At 40.2% G+C, this 22983-nt stretch overlaps 1 long non-coding RNA gene across 2 annotated transcripts in view; it reads right to left on the reverse strand.

Annotated features, from left to right (window-relative positions):
* Positions 1–22983, reverse strand: part of LOC101424738 (uncharacterized) — a 45578-nt gene that overhangs the window by 16832 nt on the left and 5763 nt on the right. Inside the window, exon 2 of one of the 2 annotated variants that reach the window (XR_188723.4) lies at positions 10438–10538. The exons of the other annotated variant lie outside the window; for it this stretch is intronic. This is a non-coding gene — a long non-coding RNA (uncharacterized lncRNA). The remainder of the gene's footprint in view (positions 1–10437; positions 10539–22983) is intronic. 2 annotated transcript variants of the gene reach the window in all.

A 22983-nucleotide genomic window follows, 5' to 3' on the forward strand; every position in this document is an offset into this window, starting at 1 on the left:
TATTATGGGACAGCATCTTTTTCACAGGTTAGATTCTAAGATGGCTGTCCATAAAGTAATATTTGGGTATGATCAAAATTACCTTGACAGATTCCTATACATTACGCATGATTATTTTGTAAGCTCACAACTTCTCCAATTAAAAAGAATTAATTTTTAAAAAAGGGAGAAATATCTAAGGAAAACTGGACAAAGAACCACAAATCCCTTGAAAGAAATTCAAAGTAAATATCTTATTTTTGCATAAATAATATGAACCTATACAATCACGTTTTGACATCTATCTATAATTACCAACTAAACAAATAAGAGTTTAAAAAATATTACCCTGGCAAATCTTCTAAGTGACATGTAGAGAACAGGTGTTATGATTCTGTATTTACCTTCCTGATAATATTTTACATGTATAAATAATTGCCATATATGATGATTTACATTATAAAACAAAGATTGTGCATACAAATATATTTTTATAAAATTTTTAATTCTTCTGTTTCTGTTCTCTCTTTCCTCTCTCTCTTTTTTTTTGCCTTTTGGCCAAGTATCTCTACTTTATTTCACAAAAGTTAAATGTGCAAATGATGAGACTCCAATCTGTTTTCTTGACTGTGAGTGATATTCAGTTACTAAAATATGATGTTAACAATTATGGACAAAGATCTCCAATGCCATACTTCTGAACATCTATCCTTAGCGTCTAGAAAAGGAGACACAAATAATATCCCTAAGAATATCCCCTAGTAGTAGTCTGCACATAAGTTCCTGGTGGACATTATAGCTACTATACTGAATAACAAAAAGTTGGTGGTAGAGGGTGTGGAACTGACAACACTGTTTACCATGTTAGTTACTGTTGTATTTCACATATATTATCTCATTTAGCAATGACCAGAGCAGCCATGGCAATAGTTAGTCATTGAGACTTGTGGTTGACCTTTGTTGGAATTGAGGCATGGTCAGCCAGATGATAAGTGAGACAGCTGAATAGGTGTTGAAATTCTGGGGAATGATGAGGAGAGATGAAGGATACAATCTGCATCATATTCTAAAAATATCACTCTGCAGATGAGTCTTAGAGATAGGCAAACAATCTATTGGAATAAGTGGAATGCGTGAACTTGAAATGGGACATGATGAATAGCAGTGGCAGAAGAGCAGTATAAATGTAGCTGTGCAGTGTACAAGCCAGTAAAGGGATGTATGGTCTCTCCAGAGGAGGATATTAGAGAAAGTGGCATCACACGGGGAATCCTGGACTTCAATCAAAGCAAAGAGGGGATTGGAAAAGGTTCACAATAAATTATCTTAATTGTGGATTTCTTTTGTCTTTGTAAGAGGCAATTATCTCCAAAAAAGGTAGAGCCATATTGGTTCTGTATCAGCATTCCCTACAGTCCCTTCTCTGTCCCTAAGAGGTGTCAATAAATTTTTGTGGAGTGAATGAATGTGACCATTAATTGAGTATGAACTTCACAGGATACATTAGAGGGATAGAGGAAGTATGGAGTTAAATAGAAAGCAAACCATGGGAATACATAGAGTGATTGTCAGGGACTGGGGATAAGAATGGAAGAAAATGTGGGTGGGAGTGGGAGGATTTTATTAGGGGAGAAGCTTCGAGAATTGGGCTGACCCATCTTCTTTCATGTGAGGATATCCACTTTACATGTGGAATTGATGCAGCATTGATGCAGCTGGTTGCATCACCTGAGGAAATAAAACATGCACCAACTGGAAAGAACTTCAGAGGTGATTTAGTTAACTCCTATATTACAAGAGTAAAGCAATGAGGCCCAGGTAATCAAATTTTCACAACTACTAATACTTCTCATAACTTCTATTTACTGCATGCTTACTATGACCCCAAAGCACTGTGTAATCTTAACGCCATCCTCCATGAAGTAAGGAATTTCCTATTTTACAAAGGAAGAAAATAAGGTTCAAAGTCATCAGCTAACTACCCATGTAGAGAATATTAGAAGGGAGATTGTGCCAGACCTATCTTTCTGCATGGACCTAAGTTGTGGTTCCAGAGCTGGAACTCAGTCTCACATCTTTCCTTCTTCCTTCAATGAAGCCTCCCTAAGGTGCCAGGCTGAGCCAAGGACCTCCCTATTATCAGAGAGGGAGGTGATAGATTTCACTGATATTTCAGAGAGGGAGGTGAAAAATTATGCACAAACTCTCAGGGAGCTGAGGGATTCCATTCAATACAGGTCTCAGAAGGTAAACTGCTAGAAATTACCAAATATCTGATTAGACAAAGACTTCAAGGCCTATCGTATTTGGGGTAGAAAACCTGTGGCCATGTCCTTGAGATGTCTCCAGTCCTATGGAAGGATTTGCCCATGTCTCGAGCCACCCGTAGAAGAGGCCACAGGTGGGGTCTCAAGCCTAGTGGACACATTCTACAAAGGCCATGGTAACCCTTCTTCACCACTGGAATCGTGCCAACCTGTCTTCAGCTGCTCAACAATCTGGTTAATTTTATCCTGGTAGACTTTATCTGAGGAGGCCTTTACCAAGAGACGTGGCATGAACCCCAGAAGGCTGATTGGTGGCACCACTTTTAAGATTCTGAATGAATGGCAGGTTTTTATTTAACACAAAAGAAAATGAAGAAAAAGAAGTAGAAAAGGAAGAGGTCCATGGCAATGATGTTTATTATTAGGGACAGAGCAACAGCAGGATGGTTTGGCTGGGATATTAACATCTTTCCTGCAGTGTCATAAAATGTGAAGGCCATGCTCTTGTTATTTGATGTAGTAGGTGCTCCCTGAAGTGTGGGTGGCATCCATTTTTTTAATTCCATAACATTATCTGTAACTGACATGTGATTATAATACTGCAATTCTCTTTAATGCAGTCTGTTAAAACACATTGATTTTATAGCTCCCCAAACCGATTACATTAATATCTGTGCATAATTAGTTTACACATTACTAAATTACCGACAGATTAAAAGTGAAATAGTGCAGTTCATACTCAGCCGCATAACTGCCAGAAAGGAAATTAATATGGATTCAAATGGTCCTTGGAGACCTACACTGAAATAGCAGAAATCTATAAAGACTGCTTGCATTAGGAAATTTCTATCAGCAACTTGTTTGTGGTTGATGCTTTCCTAAGTCTGCTAATATGAGCTGAATGGTGCAGGAAATGATATGTGAATGATGCTTTGGCTCTTACCAACTCACGACTGTGTTTATTAAAAAGCAAATTCTTAATTGTGGTATTTGATGCCAAGGCAAGGTAAGCTTTCAAGTTGTAAATGAAAACTTTTTGCTTTTCCTTGTTTTTCCAAATGATTTAAGTTTTGGCATTCAAACTGTTGAGTTCTGTGACAATAAACTTAGAGCAGTGGTGTGTGTGTGTGTGTGTGTGTGTGTGTGTGTGTGTTATAGTGTTTCTCTCCAGCTCCTATTGGACACCCACATAGAAAATTTGTCTCCAGGACATTGCTTTCCATTCTGCATCTCTACAATAGCTAACAACATGTGTTTTTGTAGGAAGGATGGGAAGCATTATATCAGTTCTCAAAATAAACCTGCTTTCTGGTGAACTGGTAGGTAACTAAACCTTGGTTTTTTGTTTTTGTTTTTGTCTTTATTTATTTTTTCAATGTTACATTAAAAAAATGAGGTTCCCATATACCCCTCACCCCCCTAACCCCACTCCTCCCCCATAACAACAACCTCCTCCATCATCATGAGACATTCATTGCACTTGGTGAATACATCTCTGAGCACCGCTGTGCCTCATGGTCAATGGTTCACACCATAGCGCACACTCTCCCACAGTCCACCTAGTGGGCCATGGGAGGAGATACAATGTCTGGTAACTGTCTCTGCAGCACCACCCAGGACAACTCCAGCCCCCGAAAATGCCCCCACATCATATCTCTTTGTTTTGTTTTTAATCCTTATACTCATCATATTTTTTTCTTCCCTTTGAACAATGAAGATCATTTTCCCCACTAAACGAGTTCAAAGATGAATAATTTTTTTCTCTGTCCATCTGGTAAGAAACGATATTTGAACTCATTTCTATGGGGAAGATACTTTAATGAATTCTGAAGAATGTTAATTCTGAAGATGATGTGGGCTATGAACAAAGTTTTTAAAAAAGTAGTAATGCCAACAACAGCCATCAGGGATATGACCCAACATTTATTGAATACCTGCTGTGTTCCAGATATTCTATGAGATATTTTATGTAGATCCTTACCACCTTAAACTTGACAGTAATTTTGTGAGGGAGATATCATTGTTATCTCTACTTTATGAAGGATGAAACTTGCTCAGAAAAGTATAGTAACCTGCCCAAGTTGTAGAATTAATAAAATAGGAGAGTCAGGTGTTTAATTCATTTTATTTGCTTCCAAAGCCCATATAGGAAATGGAAAGACACACACAAAAGGAAGGGAAAGATTCTGCTTCAGTGGAGGTGCTAGTGATTGTTCATGAGCTCATGGAAATGGCTTCTTACATAGAAGCTTGGATTTTTAAAACCTCTTCCTGAATATTCAAAACATTATATGATATATTGTTATCTTTGCCATTGTATTAGTTATAATTTGCTGTGGAACAAAGTACTCCAAAACTTAGTGACTTAAAATAACATTTATCAGATCACAGTTTCTGTGGGCCAGGGATCCATATGTGACTTTGCTCTGTCGTCTGGCTCAAGGTTGCTCAGAATGCTGTAATCAGGTGTTGGCCAGAACTGTGGTCTTCTCCAGGCTGGACTGTAGAAGGACCTAATTCCAAGCTGCTATTGTATTAAGGACTTCCCTTAATTCCTTGCCACGTGGGCCTCTATAGAGAAGTTCACAAAAGGGCAACTTCCTTCACCAGAGTTAGCAACCAAGAACAGCCAGAGTCAGAAAGAGGGAGAGCCAGCAAGATGGATGTCACCTTCTTTTGTAACCTAATCTTGGAAGTGACATCCCATCACTTCTGCCATATTCTACCTGTTAGAAGCAAATCACTAGGTTAAGCCCCACGCAAGCATTTAAATACCAGGAGGCAGGGGTCTTTGGGAGCCATTTTAGGACCTGCTTACCACAACCATGATTCATTGATTCATTGATTTGTTATATCATCAAATCATTATTGATCACCTACTACATGTCAGGTTCTGTTTTCAGAACTAGATAGATACTGGCAAGTAATAAATAATATTAGAGATATGCTTTCTTAATAACAGAATTTCAAACACACATTATGTCAAGCAACATTGTAAGTGTTTTATCTGTATCAACTCACTTTGTCCTCATAACAACCCTAGAAAGTAAGCCTATTATTACTCCTAATTTATTTCTGAGGATCTTTGAGGAATAGAAAATTTAGGTGACCTTGCAAGGTCAAACAGCTATCAAGGGCAAAAAAACAATTCAAATCCAGAGACTGTGTGTTCAGAACTTGCTATATCTTAATGGCTAAGCTATAGCCCTTCTCTTATTTTAATATTATTTTGGATAACTTGTGGGAAAATTCACGGGAAATGGGTCAGAAGTAGAAGTGGGAAAATTAGTTCCAGGGTCACTGGAGAGGCTAAGTAGAGAAGACAGTGGCTTGGAATAGCATGGTGGCAGATGACAAGGAGAGAAGTAAGCATAGCTGAAATATATTTTACATTTGGAAACAAGACTTCTGAAAATTGGAAGTTGGGATATGTGAAAAGAAAGAATTAAGCATGGTACATGGATATCTGGTATGAATAGAAGAATATTTGGAGAGACTGACCTTTGAAGGGAGACTGGGCTGTTTCTTTGCAGAAGCATGAGTGAAGACGACGAAGGCATGTTATCTTTCCCTTTCATCATAGGAAACATGGGGAAACCAATGCCCAGGCAGGCTGAGGCACTTTCCATCAACCACACAATCAAATAGAACCAAAGAGATTGCTTGGACTTCTTGGCTCACATTTCCTAATCAATGGAACATATCAGCAAAACAAAAGGTCTACTAATGTCCACCCATGAATGGAATCATTAGTTCTCTTCACCAAATATGTCTGGTTTTCCTCCTTCTAAACAGTTGGTGGGATTACATCTTGTCTCCTTTAAAGTTAGGGTGACCATGAGATTTGCTTTGGCCAATGAAATGCAAGTGAAAATAGCAAGTATCACTTACAGGTGGAAATGTTAAGGCCAGTATAGGTTACCAGGAGATAGCCTGGGGATAAATGGGAAGTTAAGGCTTAAAATGTATAAGGTTCCTATTTGGAATGACGGATATGCTTAGGTAATGGATGGTGGTGATGGTAGCACAATATTGTGAATGCAACTAACAACACTGAAATATATATCTGAATGTAATTAAAAGGGGAAATATTAGATTGTACAACGACAACAAAAAGTCAGTGTTGATTTACTGTGCCCCTTCCCCCTGCTTCTGTGATCATAGGAGCCCATGTTGAGATGGAGTCTCCTTTAGCCTGAGCCCTTAAATGACTAAGATGACTTGAGTCTTCTTCTAACTTGCATTGGACATGTAACATGTTAACCCAGTAAGAAGATAAAGAAGCTCTTTGTTACCATTGCCCTTCCCAGTCCCTTCTTACTAGGACTTGCTCCTACGCTTCACTTCTCAAAGGGAGTCAAGTTCAGACTCAATAATAAAGACTATCATTGTAAAGAACTATGGTTTTTAATGTAAAAATGTAGTCCTTTAAGGTGAATATTACTTGCAATTTGTCTTGTCTATGGACCCCTGGAAGGATGCTGGAAAATCATAGGGAACACTCTAAAGAGATGGCAGATAGATACCAGTCACTTCTGGTCACAAAATTTAAGTACACACTGAAAAACCCAGCTTTCCAAAGAGTGAGTGAGCAATATGAGAGCCACCTGCTAAAGAACACTTAGCTTGTGAGAAGGTTAATGGGAATTCAGTTTCTCAGGAGAGTGTTAATGATATAGTCGAAGAAAGGATGTTCAAAAGTACCTCACCTGGTTGTGGTTGCCATGGAAACTCATTCCCTTATTTATGTTTCTTTTCCCCCTCCCAAATTACTAATAGTAATAATTTGGCCAGTTATTAAAAAAGACAAGGAATGGGCCATGTGAACCCAGGCAAGAAATGAAAAGTGAGAGTGAGAGAAGAGTGTTTTATTAAATAGAAAAATGGATGCATCACTGAGATGATTTCAATTAGTTGGGAGGTTGCCCCCTTCCCTTCGATGTAAATGTCATGTGGTTTGGGGTTGGGAAGAAAATGTGTGGACGGCTTATAATTTCAGGAGGAAAGTGTTTGAAGATCTCTACCCCTTTGATTTCTTCAAGACTAAGGGCTCAAAATGAACCCTTCTCAGGAAGGAGTTACACATGTCTGAATGGATAAATCCCACTCTGTCCCCAAATTATACACTTACTCTTATCTGTGACCACTCCCTCCTCACTCTTACCAATGCACCACTGTCTAAATGTGTCTTTCCTGACATAAGTATGTCTGTCTTGGCTTGTAAGGCCCTAGACCAATGGGTCTTGGGTTTTTTCAAGTCGTAGACTCCTTTAAGAATTTCACAAAATCAAGCATCTCCTTGCAAAGCACACATGGGTACAATCATGCAAAATTTCTCAATGTCACCACATTTCAGGACCTCTTTAAGTCCGTTCAAGGACTCCAAGAAGATAATTACTACCTTAAAAGAAAGGTTCTATGTAAATCTGTAGTTCTTAACACCAGTGGGGTGTTGAAAATCATTTTATTTTCTGATGACTTGCTTTCACCTTGTTCTGAGACTATTTTCCTACTTTAATAAACACAGTAGCCTTTCTTGGGTGATGAGTTCAGACTCTTAATGTGCTTCTAGGAACATTAATCAAAGCATTATTCCCCAACCTTTCTAAGAATGTTAGATGATGTAGTATACAACTAGGCTGAAAATGAACTGAGTCTGGCAGACAAAACCTACAGGAGTTGGGGGAACCAAATCCTTTTATCTGACCTCCCTTCCCCCATAATTTACCTTTTTTTCCTCCCAAAGGTAGATTGCAGAGAGAGAGTAGTTAATTGAGTTACATCATTTTCATAGATCTCTTAGGACATTGATGTTGTAACAAAGTTTCATCAAAGGGAAGGGTAAGGAACCAGAATTGACATTGCCTCGACGTTATGCTAGGCAGTCAGCAGCCCATTTCATCCTCTCCTCAACCTAAGGAGAACATTGGGTTATCCCCATTTTATAGGGACCTCCAAAAAGTGAAGTAACTCATCCCAACTCAATTGCCTTATAAGTGCAAGGTGTGGGGACAGTAGGTGTAGCTCAGTGGTTGAGTGCCTGCTTCCTGTGTACGAGGTCTTGGGTTCAATCTCCAGTACCTCCTAAAAAAAAAATGCAAGGGATCTGAATCAAGGTCTGCCTAACTGCATTCTTATTGTAGTTACACCATGCTTCTTTTAAAGTATGAAGTAGCTGTATTCAAAAATTCCTCCATGGGGGAGGGCAAGATTCTTTGGAGTCCCTCTAAAAAGAGTTGCAGACACAAAGAAAGAGTGTTGGTGAAGTCAGGAATCCCTCCTAACAGTGTAGGGATGGTGGGGAAACAGTCCAACCAAAGGAGGCTCAGGGTCCTGCCCTCCCGCCATATAAGTTAGTTAAGATCTATAACCCTCAGTTTTCCCAACTATAAAATGGAGCACGTTATGGTATCTAGGTGTAGGAATTTTATAAGGATTATCTAAAATACCGTTTTATATAAAATAACGTATTTAGTACCATGCCTGGCACATTTTAAGGATTCAAATATTATTAGTATTTTGGTTCCATATGGAGGTTCCCACTGCCAAAGTTCCCTCATCAGGATGTACTGCAGTTTTGGGGTCAGAAATGTGGAAAAGGTTGATCTTTGTCTTGTTGAGTCCTGCCCTGGTAGGACCTGTGGTCTATGGCCATGTGGATTAAACTGAAAAATTCTTTGCAGTTAGCCTGTTAGAACACTATCCATAACAATTCTGAAGAAATTAAGAAATTTTCCATATTTTCTAGAGCTACATCTTTTATTTAACACACATTTTAAAATAATTTCCCCTCTTTATATTTGTTCATTATGGAAAATATTGTAAATAGAGAAGCAAAAAGAATAAATTAAAAATCATTCATAAAATTACTGCTCTTAAATAATGGTGATATTTTGTAAAAATTCACTTTCACTGTTTCCGTACTCATTAACTTATTTAATTTTTAATAAAGTGCTATCATGCCACACATACATTTGAAATCTTTATTTTTTATTTGGCAAAATATTATGGAAATTGTATTAAATATTAATTCCTACAGGAACATTTTAAGTAATTAGTTAATCCTGTATACTTACATATATAAGTTTTTCTCCCCCATTTTTAATATTCCAAATAATAGTTCAACAATCATCCTACAGTTAAGTTTGATTTACAGCCGTGATTTTTTCCTTAGCATATATTTCTAGAAGTGGCATTGCTGGACTAAAAAGCATGACCCCATATCTAAGCTTTACCTGAGAAACATTATAACCATTTATGTATTCATCATCAGTGTGTGAGACTTTCCATTTCCCATATCCTCACTGACATTGGTAATCATTTTTAAAGTGTATTTTGGGTATGTAAATTGTTATTGAATTTTTTTTCTTTTGTGAATAGTCTATGTGTTCATCTTCTTATTGAAATGTTAAAACTATTTGTGTATTGAGCATATCAACCTTTTTTCATTATATGTATGTAAATATTTCACCCAGTTTGCCCTTTCCTCTTAGTCATAATTTTTGGTATGTTTTTATGTGTGTACATTTTTAGCATTTTTTGTATATATATTGGAGAATTAACCTTATCCAAAGAGAGGTCTGGCCTTTGCCCTTAGCTACTGGGAGGTAATCTATAGGCTCTTAGAATGTCACATCTGATAGGAATGTCTTCATTTGCCTGGGGTCTTTGGGAAATGGATACTCTAACAATATGATTTGTGACAGGGACTTTTAGGCCATATGGTATCAATTCTGCCTCCAAAGAGACAAGAGGCTAAAACTATCTGCCTAATCTCCAGGAGGGGCTGGAGACTAAGGGTCAACAATGCAGGCAGTATGTGATCAAGTACCAATAAAAACCCTGGTTGCCAAAGACTCCAGTGAGGGTCTCTGGCTGGCAATGTTCCGTGCATATTGTTATACATGGTGGTCCTCAGGATTTAATACCACCCACAACTCCATGGGGAGAGGACAGCGGGAAGCTCCATGCTTGGAACTTTCCTGGACTCTGCCCCATGCATGTTTTCTCCTGGCTAATTTTAATCTGCATTCTTTACCTGGAATAAACTGTAAATGTGAGTACAGGCACTTTTAGTGAGAATTCGTGAGAACTTCCAGTGAAGTACCAAACCTGAGGGTGTGTTGAGAGTTCCTCAAACTTGCCGTTGGTGTTGAAAGTGAGATCTTGCTTGAACTCCAGTTCCACTTACCTCACAATGGGCCTTCACTCTTGGATGTGGGAAACTTTCTTAATTTCTTTTAATGCATATTGCCTTCGGATCCATGCTTCCTCAATCCTATATTAATATCCCTGGAAAACATGATTTCCTTTTACTGAACTTATATATGTATTTTATCTAGAATTTATTCTTTGAATCATGTGAGTCAGGGACTATCTTTCCTCTGCTCCCCCAAATGAGTAGCTAGTTGTCATAACACCAATATTACTGAAAAATTTAACACATTATCCTCTGGTTTTAAATATCACTTTTGTTATACACTAATTTCTTTTCTTTTTTTTTTTTTTTAGGAGGTACTGGTTATTGAACCTGGGACCTCATATGTGGGAAGCAGGTGCTCAGCCACTGAGCTGCACCTGCTCCCCATACACTAAATTCTTATGTTTGCTCAGGAATGTTTCTGGCACTTTTGTTCTGTTTCATTGATCCCATACTAGTACCATACTGCTTTAAATATTATAACTTTATAATATATTTTAATTTATGGTAGAAGAAATTCATCATTACTCTTCTTTTCCATAAATCTTTCCTTAGCCTTATTCATCTATTCTTCTTCACAAACTTTAGGATTCTTTTATGAAGCTAAATAAAGAAATCATGGGGATTTTAGTGGAGATTAATTTATGGTTTAATTTGGTGAGGGTATAATTATTAGTGTATTTACATGATTTCTCTACAGTCTTGGAAGAAGACTATATGTATTCAAAATTACACATATTGGACATTTATTTAAATATAAATATCTTTATGGTGAATATTTTTTAATGGGCAGAGATACTATAGCTAGAGAATTGCACTAGTTTTCAGTTCCTCCTTTTTACAAGTTTTTAGGTAGCAAGTCATGCAGAAGAACTGGTGGATACCAAGTTCTGGAATGATTAGTGAGAGAAAATGAAGAAAATTTAGAAAAGAGAAAACCTTAACTAATAAAAAGACCTGGAAAGAGATCTCTTTTTAGCTAACAACTACCTAGACAATACTTTGTTCTTGGAAGGAGGTGTTCTGGCCTTTTTCTTTTCTTCTTGCTTTACTCCGAAGAGCAAATGTTTGGTGTTTCAGAACCTTTTTTAAATTTCTTTTTGACTTGAAAAGATGTACATCAATGATTTTACCATTACCTTGAAAACTAATCTTCTAAGGCTAGAGAAGAAAGAGTTCTAAAACCAAATTAAATTGAACTTTAAAAAATTTTATTTTATTATTTCTGCTGTTACTTAAGAATGGTGAGAATGTTCTACAGCCTTGTGGAAAAGAAAGGTAGCATTTCATCTGCAAACTATCAACAGTAGGTAATTTATTGAAATCATCACATGATTCTTTCATAATTGTGAGGATGCATATGGAGAGGGGATGAGTAAGAAAACTTGAATTGGAAAACACTTCTAAGAGAGAGATAAAGATGTGCCTTGTGTGATACAGTTATATCCTATGGTCAAAATCTATACTAGAAATTGCAAATGGTACTATTCAGACTAAAATTATGGAGAATACAACATTTGGGATTAAAATACTCTTTTCACCATTATTTTCAAACAGACCAACATAAGATGCAAAACCCCTCAGTCAAGGGAATTTGTTCTTAAAGTATATTTTATTTACCCAATTTAAGGAAACTCAGAAATGTACAGAAAATTGCAGTTGTGAACCTATCCTACTAAAGTCCTAAACCCTTTTTTCCATATCTTTTTTTATAGCTTAACATGAGGACATGCTTCTTGGTTCTCCCTTGAAATATCCAGCCCTCCTATAGATGTTCTTGCTCATTCTGTTTATCTGGACGAGGTGGGTGTCTGAGTGTGTGAAATGTCCATGAACGAAGTGGCAGGTGTGTGCGTCCAGGGATTTTTTTTTCAGTCCAACAATTATGTCCTGATACAGCATTCACACAATCATCTATTATTGTCTTAAATCTAGAAATGACCTCTGTAAGAGGGATTATGTTTAAAACATATTGGCAACCATAATCGATGCTTTGCAAGTTTGCAGCCCAAGTAACAAACTGTGCTGGTTAGGTTTCTCTGTTAGGAGCCAGTTGTGTTAGCGTATCACATTTCCTGGAATGTGACCACATGAGGAAAAAACAGAAAAACAGAAAAACAATTTTTACATGGAGTACATCAAATTTTTAAAAAATATATAAATACATGGGAGAAAAGGACCCCTTGGAAATTTTCTTGGGTATTTACAGGTATCCCAGGTTTGGAAACTGTAATAGATATGCAAATAGGAAACAATCATTGCATTTGTTTTAGGCATTCTCTGTTTATAGAAATACAACATTCATTTGTTGTACCTGATGGCTATTAACTGCTCTAATTGTGCTGTAGACTCGTTAACAAGTTTGTTGAAGTTGCACATTATAATTTTAAAGGAGTTAATTGAATACTAATCCAATGCGCAGCACAAAAATTATTTGAACCATTCCAAGGAAAGCCGAAAATCCCACCAGCTGCCTTGTTTCTAAGTAAATCCCTACCCCTGTGAAACTGAGAAAATGAATATTCAATATTTTTTCCATTTGAGTCTCTTGACATCCTATTGATTCACCTTATTTTCCCAACAATTTTCTGACAGGTTTCCCAATGTGGATTCTGTACATTCTTTGATATTCATCTTGTGGTTGCCTTTGAAAATGAGCACTGTGGCCAACTTTGGGCTGGGGCTTAGAATGCAGGAGCTCCAGGCTTCTCACACCCCAGGAGCTGGTATATTTGTAGAATTTTGCTGAATTGCTACATGATCCTCAGAGCTGGGACAGAATCAAACATCAGAATGGGGAGGTGCAAGGGTTTATGAAACCTAAATTACATTTGTGGACCAGGTTACTGCTCTGGAAGTTTTGGGGGACAGAGAGTGGGGAATGGCTGGACCCTAAGATTGTGGTAGTTGGGAAAAGTCAAAGAAAATCAAATCACTTCGAGGTGAAAAAATAGGACATAGAAACAAAAAGATGTGCCAGGAAAACACACCTTTTGTGAAAGGAATAGTCTATTGGCTGTAGAAGTGGCAGAGACCTATATAGGATAAAGACTGTAGGAACAGATGAGGCTCATCTTATTTCAAGATCTAAGAGTCCATGCCATCATTCTAGAGAGGTAACATTGGCTCTCTCTTTCCATTCAAATGTTCTCCTTTATTTGAAGAGGATCTTTGCCACTATACAAACTAAATTTTGAACAGCTTCTTTCAGAGTCATGATCTGGGTTTGCAAATACTTTTGCAGACTTTCTTCTGATGAGCTCTAATGCCCCCCTCTCCATTACACCTTGCATAAGCATCTTGTAACAGGAGTTTAAGTTCCATGATTTACTCATTTTCGAATCTCCTAGAGCTTAGCTCCAAATGTACTTTCAACAATATTTATAAAGTGAATGAATGGATGAACAAGTACATGGCCTATCACGTAGAAAATGCCAGTTTGCCATACCATCCAAGCATATATCAGTCCCTTTCAGATTTGGAGCAGCTGCATTAAGCAACTGCCTCTTTTTGTATAATTGACCTTAAAGACCAGCTTGGAGATGTACATGCACATGCTCATGCACACACACGACATGCATTCTTTGACTCTTAAATCCAAGGTGTTTCCAAAGATTGTTTTAGGTTGCTGGCTGCTAAAACAAACACCATACAATGAGTTGGCCTAATAGCAGTAATTTATTGGCCCATGGTTTCAGAGTTTAGAAGGCTTGATCCCTCCTGGGATTAGCATCTTCCAGCTGGCCCATTGCCTGCGATCTTTGGGGTACCTTGGCTTTCCCTGACTTGGTGATGCACATGGCAGCATCCTCTCCTTTCTCTTCTAGGTTCCATTGACTTCTGGCTGCTCCCCATGGCTTCTCTTCCTGTGGCCTTCTCTGTAAGGCCTTTGGTAACAGGATTAAGATCCATCCTGATTCAGGTAACTGAAGTAACCTCATCAAAAGGTCCTATTTAAATTGGGTTCACACCCACAGGAATGGGTTAAGATTAAGAACATGTTCTTTCTGGGATACATAACGCCAAGCCACCACAAGCACTGTCACTGAAATTGCACTTTGAAGGTAGAGATATTCTACTCCATTTCTCTGCTAACACTTTTTAGCAGCAGAGATCTCAGACTTCTCCACCCTTAGGTCCCTGGTTAAATTAACTGGACTGTTCAATCAAAAAATATCAAGCTGGCTGTTTTGACTGCTTGAGTATTGACTTGGGCAAACTGTCTGAGTTTAAATAAAACCTCAATGACTTTCCTTTCTGCTGACTGTACCTAAAGTAAAACACGGCACAGTTAGATAGTGATGCAAAGATGTTTATGTACATTTACTTTTCTTTCTTCCCCCTGAAAAAAAAAATCTCTGAAGATAATATAATTTTAAGGTGAATGCAAAATACTCCTGATTTGTTTTCATGGGATAGGGATGGCAGTTTATAAAATAAAAATGAAAAATTCCAGTGGCACATAATGTTTTAAGCTTTGTATAATAATTTTAGTCTACATGTCATCCCTCTTGGGGGATATTTGGTAGATTAGTGCTTCTCCTCCTCCAGTACTAACTATAGGTTTCAAGAGGATAGGTGCTATGTCTTATGCCACTCACAATTTTTTTGTAAATAATAGCCAATCAGCAAGGGCTTGTTATACAAAATAACAGCATCTGGCATGTATTCCTTACTTACATTAACAAGTATTATGGATTGAATTGTATTCCCCTACACCCCCAAAAAATGCCCTAATCCCCAGTTCTGTGAATGTGACCTATTTGGAAATAAGATCTTTGAAGATGCTATTAGTTGAGATGAGGCCGAAAGGATTAGGGTGGGCCCTTAATCCAATGTGACTGGTGTCCTTAGAAGCACAGGAAACTTGGACACAGTCAGTAAGACAGAAGGGAAGGTCACGTGACGACTGAGGATTGAAGCCTGAGGATTGCAGCTGCAAGGATCTCTTCCCACATCTTAGATGTCTAGCTTCCAGAACTGTGAGATAAAAAACTTGGGTTGTTTGAGCCATACAGTCCTTGCATGGCAGCCCTAGGAAATAGGACAAGAAGAGTCAGAGGCCCTCCACTCATTCTTGTAAATAAAGTTTTATAGGAACAAAGCCACATTTATTCATTTATGCATTGTTTGTGTCTACCTTTAGGCTACAATAGCAGAGGGAAGTAATTGCAAGAGGGGCCATACGGCTTGCAAAGCCTAAAATCTTTTTCTCTCTGGCGTTTAAAGACAAAGTTTGCCCAAACCCTGCTTTACAGTGTCCTGGGTGCTTTGAGGGTTTATCATGGATTATCTCTTCAATGTTCACAAAAACCCTGAGGGATAGGAACTGCTATCATATCCATTTTACAGATGCGGAACCTAAGGCACTAAGAAGATCAATAAGGGAGAGGGGGAGCAGGTAACCATCCCAGCTGGGTGTGACTCCAGAGCCCTCCCTCTTCCCTGCCACCCTGCCTACCTTCAGCCATGAGAGAGAAGAGAGACCCTTGCTGCTAGCCGCAGAAAGCATTCAGTCCATAGTGGGAGACAGATGTGGGAGCTTCTCTTCTACTTCTCAAACTCGTCACAAGCAGCCCCTCCGGATCCCGGGTGAGAGGGGTCAGAAGCCCTGTGGCAGGGAAAGCTGGGAAGAGGGAATGGGCTTGTCCACTGCCTGGGCCCACGTGTTTGCAGCCTCCTGGGTCCATCACAGCTATCAATCTCGTGAGTGTGTGTCCATGGAGATTAATTTTGAGTCAAGGTGTGAGCTCCCTGTGAGAGCCAACAAGGCACATTGGCTGTCACCCTGGCAGGCTCTGTAAACACAGAGAAAGATGCTTGGGGCCTCATCCCAGGACCCTCTGCGGTGGGCGGAGCAGTCTCCTGTAGAGAAACCATTTGCTCCTCCAACTCCCCCAGGAAAACTTTCACCTCCTACCAAGACTGGTGCCTCTCAGTCTGCGGAGGCTCCAATGCGGTGGGGAGAAAATATCACCTTCCCGTCAGAAAATAGGGGACAGCGAGGTTAACAACAACAACAAATAGCTCTAATGTGAGTGGGCTCCTTTCATTTTGCAATAAAAAAAAAAAAAATCCCTCTGCTAAAGACTTGGTGATTTTCACAGTAGTAAATGTGCCGACTTAAAAAATCTGTGGGAGGTCAATAATTTTCCCTCTGCCTATCACTGTGCTGATTGTGGTTCCCATGCACCTTAATTACAATACCTACAGGTGGAGTATTATACAGTGTTTACATTAATCAGAATAGATTTACTGAAGGAAATAAAACTGCCTTATAATTGCTCCCTTCCCAGGGAAAATGGGGCTGGCCGGCCTCTGGGATAACAGACAGGGCTCAGACCCGACCTCACTACAGCCGATGGTCTCAGAGGACCTCTGCCCTAAACTGGGGTGCTGGTGCTTAACTAATCAATCAACAGAAAGTTCCAGAAATCTAATTCCCAGGATTTTCTGATCAAAGGGGGAATATGTGTGTGTGTGTGTGAGGGGGAGAGAGAGAGAGATGCTATGCAATTGTTTAAAGAACCAGGTTTCATTGTCTATGGCTATGGGGAACAAGAGAAACACAGGAACTTAAAGGCACACATTGGACCCCAAATCCCCAAGTCTTATTTTTATCCAGAGAAGGAGAGTAAAAGAGAACGCCCACTGGACCTGGCGGCATTCACTTTATCCCTAGTTAAAGGACATCCGCAGAGCTGGGGCAGTGGGTAGGTGATGAAGGGATAGGTTTCCCTGTTGTTTTGTTGGTTTTGTTTTCTCTTTCATTTTATCTATTGCCATTTACAGGAGGCTTTACTGTCACTTTGATAAGAAGGGAGACCAAACATCTTTCTCAATGGATCCAGAGGGGCAATATAGGTCAGTGGCTAAAGGCACCAGCTCTTCACTTCCCCTCTCTATCTTTTAAGTCCCTCGTCCACAAAATGAGTAGAATAATAGTACCTGCCTCACAAGATGATTGAGGGGTTATTGAGATAATATGTATAAAGTGCCTGGAATGGGGTGGGTGCTCATTTAAAATGATCTATTCTTATCAGAAGTCATTGAAAATGTGGACTTTTAGAGTCATTAGGACTTAATTTCCGGTCTTGTCTCTCCTAGTTAGGAATTGTGTAATATTATCCAACTTGCTAAATCTTCTCTGAGTCTCAGTTAAACTCATTCATAAAATGGGAATAATGAGGATTGTATATAAAGTACTTTGCATAAAGTCACCCCTCATAAGTATTAGTTATTAATAGTAGCAAATGTGAGTTTTCTAATCTTTAAGAAATGGACAGTGTTTATGTATCTGCCTGACCAAGTTATCCAAGTCAGTCCTCTCTTCTTTGGGTGGTTATTTCTTTGGTCATTCAATAGTTCACCCTCTTCCCTTGGGCGTGGCCTGAATCTTGCTGAGGTTGGGACTTGGCTTAAGGCATTCTGAGAGCACATTTTGCACCCTACAGACAAGGAGCTTGCAGGACCCAGGACCATAGCAAGTGCTTAAGAGGGTCAGCTCCTGGGATGTTCTGAATATGCAGCACAGTGATAGGAAAATATTTCAGTGGAAATAATCCCTGTTGTGTTTCAGAGCAAGGTCCTCAAATTCATTCCGCTAAAGATATGGACAAAGCGCTTGAGAGTTTCATATTTTCAACACACTTTCTCCATCCATCCTCGGGGGTCCTGTTTGAACAGTGAACAGGAGTCTGGTCTTCTCAGGAGGAAATGGGACCCACAGAGCACAAGGTGCTCCTGGGCTCCAGGCCTCGAGTTAAGGCAGCTTTGTGGCCCTCCAGCTTCTTGGCTCTGGGTACTTGCCCTTGCTGAATGACTTCTCTCCAGGAGCAATTTTAAGATTAAAAAAAAGGAAAAAGGGGAAGAGAGGAAGAGAGGGAGGGAGAGAGGGAGGGAGGGAGGGAGGAAAACTCACTCTTCTCTCTCCACCTTGCTTGTTTACTCTCCTTTTGCTTTCATTTGAGAACTGTGAACCCCGACCTGATCCCAGACAGGACAGGAATTTGCCATCTTTTCCAGTCCATTTTCTTTTTTATACAGTCACTTCCTACAGGCATTTATTCCTTGCAAACAGCAATGAGTATGTAAAACGCCCGTGGCCATCCTTCCTCAGACGGCGGTGTTTGGGTCTAATTCTAAAAGGTCTAAATCCTTCAGACTGTTACTTTTTATTTCTATGCCCCAAGAAGAGCCTCTCCAGGAACGGTCGCTGACCTCAGACACTAGGATTTTAGCAGGAAGGACACTGTGTGGACAGGGTCCCTGCCCCACCTGGAGGCCCTCTTTGGCCACCTGCAATTACATAGTTTCATTTGCGTGCTGGCAGCAGAAGCTGACCTTTTTCTGCATTAGAACTAGTTTCATTAACACCTCTTTCGCCCCTCCTCCTGTGAGCTTTAGTAATTTGCTTTTGGTGACAAGATTGCTCCCGGCAGCTCTAGCACTATTCTGGGCACCACAGGGGCACTTACAAAAGGCTTAGAAGCAATTCCTGCTCCTACATTCCAACAAGAATTTACAAGACAAATAACAGAGTCAGGGTCTCACTGACTTTTTTTGAAACCTAGAGTTTTAGAACCAAAATAGATCTGAGAGATTATAAAGAATAATCTCCTTCAGTTTAAAAATAAGAAAATTGGGACTCAGGTGTGATAAGGGACCTGGCCAAGCCCATGAAACTAGTTTATAACAGAACAGAAATACAAGGCAGCACTGCTGTCCCTAGGTTTTCCATGATACAGAATAATTCTTTTTGTCATCATTGAATCAGGGGCACGGTCTCAAGACACATAATCAATTTAATCCCATGAGATGAAAAAATGTTAGAATATTTTAAGATGAACCTGCCTATAAATATGACTTTAGAACTTTTGCTTTCATAGGAAGAGGAATCATTGGCACATTATTTGCCTGTATGTATGTGGATAATCACATGGTTGAAATCATTTATAGAACAAAGTCCTTAAGATTATCATGAGCGATGGTTATAGAAAAAGAAGGTATTGGGCTCTTTCAGCAAGAAAAGGCTTGCTATGTAAAGATTCACTTGGGTGGGAAACTTCACAAATTACAAGCTAGTGGCATATCTAAATGAGTGGCATTTTACTTGATGGCTCTTTTGAAGCATGCACCATTGCTCTGAAATGATTATGTAAGGAACTGGTTTTATTACACAAGCTCACTTGGTATCTCTGCCCCCAATTGCCTATCCCGGGGGAGAAAGACAAGGTGGTATGGTTGATTAAGAGGACCCAGACTGAATTTCTAGATCTAATTTTTGGCCCTGGTTCTACCTTTAATCGGCTGTGTAACTGAGCAAATGACTTTGCCTCCGTTGATCTCAGTTTCCTAGCTAAAGACTTGCACCAAAAGGGTCTTTAATAAGGTTGCCAGACTTAGTGAAACCAAACAAAAAATAAAAAGCAAACCAGGACATCCAGTTAAATTGGAATGTCAGATAAACAAAAAATACTTTTTAGTATAAGTATGCCCCATCTAATATTTGGGAAATACCTATACCAGAAAAAATGACTCACCACGCATCTGAAATTCAAATTTAGCTGGGTGTCCTGTATTTTATCTGGGAACCTTAGATCCTAAGGGTTTAGAGTCCCTTTAAAATTCAGATGATATAGTGACCTCCTTATCTAACTCCTATTTGTTCCTGAGAGAGGAAGAGAAAGAAGAGACACAGAGAGAGAGGCTGGGAGAGAGAGAGAAGCAATCTCTTGCAAACACTCACCAGCAGATTTCCAGTCCCCCAAGGCCACCTCACAGCTCCCAGAGGAATGCTGTATTGGAAAACTCTCCTCCGGTTAAGAGGCAGCCCCTGAGACGACAGCTCCCTTTCCTCACAGCACAGACCCCTCCCGTGGCTGCCCTGGAAGCCATCTTTGGGAATCCAGGTAGTTCTGTCGGCAGGAAGCAAACTTTGTCCACTGTCCCTACCCCAAACTGTCTCAGACATAGGCAGTGTTGTGTTGGATGCCCTAGAGAGACGTAGGGGAAGAATGTTCTTTTCTAGACTTTCCTGACACAGAGGCAAGTATCCCCTGAGGACAGAGGAATCCTCACAACGGGGACCAAAACAATCCATCTGTTATGAAGCCAAGAGTGATCTGGGCCTCCCCTTTTTCCTTAGGTGAAGTGGAAAAGGCCTCTACCCCAACACGTGTGTGGGAGGCGAGGGGTTGGGGGGGGGTGTATAGAGCAGGACGGGGAGAGGAGAGGAAGGGAAGTCAGTTGTGCATAATGGAAACTGCATTTTGCCAGAGGCCTGCTAGATGGAGGTGCGTTGTTTACAACAAAGGGACGAAAATAAGATTTCCAACCCAGCCTTAAAAAAATATTTGCGGAGAGCCCTTGATCCTGTGTGTAACACTGAAGCCCCTCTCTTAAGAATAACGACCTCCTGTTCAGGTCATTAGGTTTGGGTCTTTTGTCATTTATCAGAGGTGAGTTACTTGGGGTTTGGGATTCTGATCAAGGCAGTGTGGAAAAATGCCTAAGTGTGCGGATTGCATTTCCACAGTCCTCAAAATCTGCTCTTGAGAGGGGCTGCCCGTCCGCAGATTCCTGGAACGAATGGGCCCACAGAGCCCCAGTGTCTCCAAAAGCCCCCACCCCCTCCACTACCTACCGAACGCCAGGAAATGAATTAACCTGGACACGCAGACAGCTTCCATTCACTCTGCCTCCCCTCCACACCTCGGCCCCATCAAGAAGCACACAGAGCCAGAGTGGGAAGACAGGCTGGTTTGGACACAACCCTTTACAGCAGAAAGAAAGCAGGAAAACAGCCCTTCGCTTTGGACCCAAAGAAATAAACTCAGCTTCACCTCGAATGCTGAAAACCTGCGCCCCCCTGGGGAAGAAGTCTGGGGACTGTTCCAGAGGTATCAATCTTCCTCCGTTTACATGTTAAATAGGTCTTTGGAAATTGTTTCTCTAGCACTGCTCTCTCTCTTTCTGTCTCTCTCTCCTCTCTCTCTCTGTCTTTTTGTCTCTCTCTGCCTCTCTCTCTGTCTCTGTCTCTCTGCCTCTCTCTCTCTTTTTTTGTCTCTCTCTCTCTCCCTCTCTCTCTCAGTATAGTCAACACTCCCCAGCAGCAGGAAGCCCCAGGAAACAGAGGTCAGGAAAACCACACGTGTGGATGTCAGAGCCCTTCCCGGCCCCGGGGACCTCTCGGACGGCCCGGCTGGGCCACACAGGCCAGCAGATGGCGCTGTGCCGCACGTTATGGGAAGCTCGTGTGCCCGGCGGGTGCTGGGAGCCAGAAGACAGACTGCTCAAAGTTTCGAGTGCCATTCCTGGACTGAAACAAATGTTTGTGGAATTAAGTACTGATTTCCTTTACTCCGCACGACTCTTACTGGCTGTGTTTCCAGGCTCTAGATGTTAACATATGCCATATATTGCTTTTTTCTGGGGAAATCAAGGGTTTTCAAGCACACTAGCAAAGGTCTGCATTTTCTGATAAAAATAACTCATAACACTTCCATATTAAGAACTAAAAATGGTTTGGAAGACAAAGAAATGCTGAGAAATGTAAGTAAACAGGGCACTGAGGATTTTTCTCTCTAAATAAACAAGAGGGGGAGGAGGGGTTTCTTTTGTCAGGCTCAAAAATAAAGCATGGAAAGTGGGTGAGGAAGAAACTCAAGGCACGGGTGGAAAAAGTGGCTGCTTATTGGGGTTGGGGGGGCGCGGGTGCTGGCGGGGGGGGGGGTTGCCTTGTGTGCTTGCTGGGAGCACAGGAGCCCATGATCGTAAATATATAATTGGGGGGTAAACTTATGGAACATGTTGGAGACCCAGGGCTCCTGAGGACACAGCCAGAAGGCCAGAGGTTTTCAGAATGAAGTTAAACAACAGTGGAATAAGGGTAAAAGGAATTGTGAATACGATTGCTCCACTGTGCCAAGTGGCTCCATTAGTTAGGGCTCAGTATGTATTTAATGTTGCCATAAAATCCATCTTCTCAAAGTAAACAAGGCAAGTCTGTGTGCATCTCCAAGAAGATGTATGCAGCTTTGTTTGGGATAATGGATTTGACATGAGTTAAAAACAGTGGGGATTAAATGGACCAAACAGGGATAAATATGACTAATTGTCATCTCCTTGTATCAGCGTGAATGTGGCCAGCGCTGCGACTGTGTGGATACTGTGTAGCCAGGAGGTGGTTGGGGAGGGGGAGGTTAGTCACTTCTGAATTGATTCATAACCACATTGATAAAGCAGGGGTGGAATTGAGCCCTGATGAGGCTTTTCCTTACTCACAGAGGTGAACAAAGCTTTTTAGAATTTCCAAGCATGTTACTGTTCAAATTGGACTGCGTGTTGTAGTCCCACAGAGTAAGCACACAGCTCTTCGACTGTGTGCAGAGTAACTCTGGGCTTCTCTTTCTTAAATGCTGATTAAACTTTTGAAACAGGCAGAACACCCCAAGTATCTTTTACACAAAAGAATGATTTAAAATCTTGTTTTTGACTTTTTAAAAAATGTTTTCAGCGAGTGCCTGATTATTTGGT

Source organism: Dasypus novemcinctus, chromosome 18 (genome assembly GCF_030445035.2).
Source record: "Dasypus novemcinctus isolate mDasNov1 chromosome 18, mDasNov1.1.hap2, whole genome shotgun sequence".
Classification (NCBI taxonomy): domain Eukaryota; kingdom Metazoa; phylum Chordata; class Mammalia; order Cingulata; family Dasypodidae; genus Dasypus; species Dasypus novemcinctus.